We start from the raw sequence: 6,000 nt of genomic DNA on the forward strand, positions 1-6,000 counted from the left end.
AATACGGTCCGCACAAGTGACGTGATGATATCCCGGCCCATACCATAACATGAGGGGGGGTTCCTTTCCAACTCTTGCACATAATGAGGATTTCCTTTAGACCAGAAAACCACATTCCTCCTATGTGAACTGCGATATATTGCACATTCATCAGAAAATAACATTCTTGAGCGAGACACGACAGTTGGGAATTGTTCCAACAAAGCACGGCAGGCTGCAACTCGTTGCTCCATGTCATTGTCAGATAATTCATTGCCATGCATCGGCCTAAGTCCTTTCATTTTCAAATCTCTTTTAATGTGGTCATGCATTGTTGACCGCGGTACTTGAAGTTCAGCTGCTCTTGTGTGAATGGATTTCAATGGAGACTGCTCAGTTGATTGAGCGATGGCGGCACACGTTTCTTCCCGCGTCTTCTTACGTCCACTAGGTGGCCTGTCTTTGACACTGCCTGAAGCAAACGCACGTTTCTCCCAATCAAGCTGAGTAGCTTTACGAGGTGGGGGTTTGCCAAAGCGATCTCTAAATGCACTCATTATCACTGTCATTGTTTGCCCCGTATGTGCTCGTTCGTGCACCCAAACACACACGCCACTAATCGCCCGCTCAGGTCTGCCATGACTTAACAACTGAAATGAGACTGCTAGCAGCAGGGATACCAATACCAATAAAACAACTATTGAATTCCCCAATTATACAAACTCAATTGTCAATGCCATAATATAACAAAATAATAATATGAAACGTGTGGAACTAGGGGTACGGGGACTTCTCGGACACCCTGTACAATCCACCGGTGGTCCATAACCTGTTAGAGGAGAGATCCTCACGTGGACTATGTGTAAGTAGAGTAGCATCCTGCTTCATGAATTTACCGAGCTCAGAACATTTTAAGCAAGCCTCGGACCTATGGGAGTAAGGGAGTCCCACTCCCATTTGACAGGCGAGAGACTCCTTGGAAACAACTTGGCGAATGAAATGGAATTTGAGGGGGAGCTATCAATATTAATGGGGCTTATGGAAGAAAGAAAGTAGAACTGGCTGAGTCAGCAAAGAGGATGCGTCTGGATGTGCTAGGAGTAAGTGATATTCGGGTAAGGGGAGATAATGAGGAAGAGATAGGAGATTATGAAGTATACTTGACGGGTGTTAGAAAGGGCAGGGCAGAGTCTGGGGTAGGGCTGTTTATCAGGAATACCATTGCACGCAATATAGTTTCTGTTAGGCACGTAAATGAGCGAATGATATGGGTAGATTTGGCAGTTGGAGGAATTAGGACGAGAATTGTCTCAGAGTATTCACCATGTTAGGGTGCAGATGAGGATAAAGTTGACAAGTTTTATGAAGCATTGAGTGACATCGTGGTCAGGGTCAACAGCAAGGATAGAATAGTGCTAATGGGCGATTTCAATGCAAGAGTTGGAAATAGAACTGAAGGATACGAAAGGGTGATTGGTAAATGTGGGGAAGATATGGAAGCTAATGGGAATGGGAAGCATTTGCTGGACTTCTGTGCTAGTATGGGTTTAGTTGTTATGAATATATTCTTCAAGCATAAGGCTATTCATCACTACACGTGGGAGGCTAGGGGTATCAGATCCATAATAGACTGTATCTTATTTGACTTCGAATTCAGGAAATCTGTTAGGAATGTACGAGTTTTCCATGGATTTTTCGATGATACAGACCACTATCTGATCTGTAGAAAGTGAAAGTGAAATCTGTCTGCAAACAAATAAGGGTAGAAAATCTCCAAGACGAGGAAATTGGACAGAAGTACATAGATATGATTAGTGAGAAGTTTCGAACAGTAGACAGTAAGCAAGTTCAAGATATAGAAAGAGAATGGGTGGCATACAGGGATGCTGTGGTAGCAACAGCAAGGGAATGCCTAGGAACGACTGTGTTAAGATGGGAAAAGACGAACATCTTGGTGGAATGATGAAGTGAGAGCAGCTTGTAAACGTAAAAAGAAGGCTTTTCAGAATGGCTCCAAACAAGGGCCAAGGCAGACAGGGATTTGTACGTAGATGAAAGAATTAGAGCGAAACAAATAGTTGTTGAATCCAAAAAGAAGTCATGGGAAGATGTTGGTAATCACCTGGGAAGGCTAGGTCAAGCAGCAGGGAAACCTTTCTGGATAGTAATAAAGACACTTAGGAATCTCAGCGAAAAAGGAAATTAACAGTGTTTTGGATAATTCAGGTAAACTCATAATAGATCCCCGGGAATCACTAGAGAGGTAGAGGGAATATTTTGAACATCTTCTCAACGTAAAAGGAAATCTTCCTGGTGGTGTTGCGAGCAGCCAAGCTTATGGGGAGGAGGAAAATAATGTTGGTGGAATTACGCTTGAGTAAGTGGAAAGAATGGTAAATAAACTCCATTTTCATAAAGCAGCAGGAATAGTGAAATTAGACCTGGAATGGTGAAGTATAGTGGAAAGGCAGGGATGAAATGGCTTCATAGAGTAGTAAGATTAGCATAGAGTGTTGGTAAGGTACCTTCAGATTGGACAAAATCAGTAATTACACCTATGTATAAGCAAGGGAACAGGAAGGATTGCAACAACTATCGAGGTATCTCATTGATTAGTTTACCAGGCAAAGTATTCACTGGAATCTTGGAAGGGAGGGTGCGATCAGTAGTTGAGAAGAAGTTGAATGAAAACCAGTGTGGTTTCAGACCACAGAGGGGCTACCAGGATCAGATTTTCAGTATGCGCCAGGTAATTGAAAAATGCTATGAGAGGAATAGGTAGTTGTGTTCATGTTTCGTAGACCTAGAGAAAGCATATGACAGGGTACTGAGGGAAAAGATGTTCGCTATACTGGGGGACTATGGAATTAAAGGTAGATTATTAAAATCAATCAACGGCATTTGTATTGATAATTGAGCCTCAGTGAGAATTGATGGTAGAATGAGTTCTTGGTTCAGGGTACTTACAGGGGTTACACAAGGCTGTAATCTTTCACCTTTGCTGTTCTTAGTTTACATGGATCTTCTGCTGAAAGATATAAAATGGCAGGGAGGGATTCAGTTAGGTGGAAATGTAGTAAGCAGTCTGCCCTATGCTGACGACTTTATCTTAATGGCAAATAGTGCCGAAAGCCTGCAGTCTAATATCTTGCAACTTGAAAATAGGTGCAATGAGTATGGTATGAAAATTAGCCTTTGGAAGACTAAATTGATGTCAGTAGGTAAGAAATTCAACAGAATTGAAAGTCAGATTGGTGATACAAAGCTAGAAGAGGTGGATAATTTCAAGTATTTAGGTTGTGTGTTCTCCCAGGATGGTAATATAGTGAGATTGAATCAAGGCGTAGTAAAGCTAATGCAGTGAGCTCGCAGTTGCGATCAACAGTATTCTGTAAGAAGGAAGTCAGCTCCCAGACGAAACTATTTTTACATCGGTCTGTTTTCAGACCAACTTTGCTTTACGGGATCGAAAGCTGAGTGGACTCAGGATATCTTATTCATAAGTTAGAAGTAACAGACATGAAAGTAGCAAGAATGATTGCTGGTACAAACAGGTGGGTACAATGACAGGAGGTTACTCGGAATGAGGAGATAAAGGCTAATTTAGGAATGAACTCGATGGATGAAGCTGTACGCATAAACCGACTTCAGTGGTGGGGTCATGTGAGGCGAATGGAGGAGGATAGGTTACCTAGGGGAATATTGGACTCTGTTATGGAGGGTAAGACAAGTATCGGGAGACCAAGTCGACGATGGTTAGACTCAGTTTCTAACGATTTAAGATAAGAGGTATAGAAGTAAATGAAGCCACAGCTCTAGTTGCAAATAGAGGATTGTGACAACATTTAGTAAATTCACAGAGGCTTGCAGACTGAACGCTGAAAGGCGTAATAGTCTTTAATGATTATGTATGTATGTATGTATGTATGTATGTATGTATGTATGTATGTATGTATGTATGTATGTATGTATTCAATACCTAACTTCAAAATTTCAAAAGTTTCCCCCCCATAATAATCTCTAAATTCATCTCTATGTTCCTCCCTCCATTTATACCTAACCAGTTGTTTCTGTACATAATTAATGTGTTGTTTATCTTTTGATATTTCTTCATCTCTTATTAATCAAATAACAACCGGGAAATGATGGGAAGCTGTCCAATTCTTTACCCGTATATCTTTGATGTATTGTAAGTTAGCACTTCCTGGAAAGCTATTGTTAAGTCTACAGCACTTCCTCCTGACTCAACAATATGCTTTAAGTTTCCTGTTGGATTCCCCACCCACCCACCATTCAGAATGTATAATTCCTCTATTGTACACATTTCTAATAATTTATCACCTTGCTTCTATTAAAATTTTGCATATTTGTCTATCGTACATTGAATTTTTTTTTACCCACACTTGCATTGAAATTTCTGAATATAATTATTCCTGCTTCTTCATTCTTTAATTCTTCTGGTTTATTTCTTCAACAAGATCATCAAAGAAGTATTTTTTTCTCAAAGGGGGACCCTAATGGATGGTTGTAGTAGAAATCTATGAAAATCTCTCTTTTCTCCCACTTTCTTTTAGATATTTTTACCCAAATCATTTAACCAATTCCCAGATCCCATAACTCTACCTTTTTACTTATTTTATCTTTTATAAACACTGATATCCTTCCAAGATAGCACCCCTTCAGACTCCTTTGTTTCATTTCACTCCAAATTTTATATCCCCGTATTTGTAATTTATATCCAACAGGCATCCATGTTTCAATCATCCACGTAATCTCATTATCATGCATTAAATCCCTGACCTAATCAGTTTCCAGTTTACTCAGTATACCCTCTCCCACAACCTGGTCTAGTTATTTATTTGCTGGTATATCTGCTGAACTCGCAGCTTTACTCCTCATAATTCTTGAATTTTCTAATTGAATAGTAGATCTGCTTGGGGAACTAATGTTGGTTTTTTTTTTTTTTTTTTTTTTTCAACCTGAGCTGGTATCCCTCCTTGGAACCACTGCTTCTCCCTGTGCTGCTTGGCTTGATTGGAGATGTATCGAGTTCGTCATGGGGTCGTTGTGGCCTCTAGTTCCACAGTGATCAGCACCTGCTGCTGCTGACTCAGAAATGCTGTGCTCACTGACCTTCTGTATTGCTGGTACATCAGGCTGTTGATCCATCTCATGTAGCTGGTTCACCGACCACTGCCTACTCCACATGACACTTGCTACCACGAGTCTGTTTCTGCAGATATAAGCTTTTAGTCCCGATTGGCATTCTTTTAGTAAATGAAAATAAAGCATTTTCATATTTTGCATTTCCTCTTGATTGAGTTCTTTCTTGACCAATATTTTTTACCCTTTCAGGTTGTAGCGCTCTCCAAAAATGTTTGCGCCTTCAAGCTCAATACCATGCATACTTTGAACAGTCTTCTTCCAGTATTTTTTTTTTTTTTTTTTGTAATCTGTCACTGTCATAACATTCAAATTCCAGTTTTTCTCTGATTAAGGAAAGTACTTTATCCAACAATTCTTTTGAGTTCTCTTTATCTGGTTCTACCAACCCATAAATGATTATATTTCTCCTCCTCTCTGCCTTCTCTCATATCCATTCCTTTAGTTCCATCTTTCTTCTAATTCCAAGACATTATTCTTCATTTTATTTTATCCTGCAGGAAAATCTCCTTGATATCACCGAGTTCTGCTCCTAAGAAGGTCCTCAGTTCCTTAGATTCCCTACTTTGCTCCATTAGCATTTCCTGTGTCTTATCCACTTGGCATACTTCTTTCCTTGAGCTTCTCCATATCTTCCCAAGACAGTCCAAACTCTGGGTTTAATTCAATACCACTGATCACCAATAGCACAATCACTACTTTCTGCATGATGTTATGGTTATTGTTCCCAGTCTGTATTGATTTCACTTTCATCCTGCATTGCCACCTGCCTATAGCGTACTGATATTGCTCAGTTGATGCTCCCATGTTCGGTTGAGTCACTCGCCTGCGTACTTCCTGCACTCATCACTCACTCAG

The sequence above is a fragment of the Anabrus simplex genome, chromosome 1 (genome assembly GCF_040414725.1).
Source record: "Anabrus simplex isolate iqAnaSimp1 chromosome 1, ASM4041472v1, whole genome shotgun sequence".
Taxonomy (NCBI): Eukaryota; Metazoa; Arthropoda; class Insecta; order Orthoptera; family Tettigoniidae; genus Anabrus; species Anabrus simplex.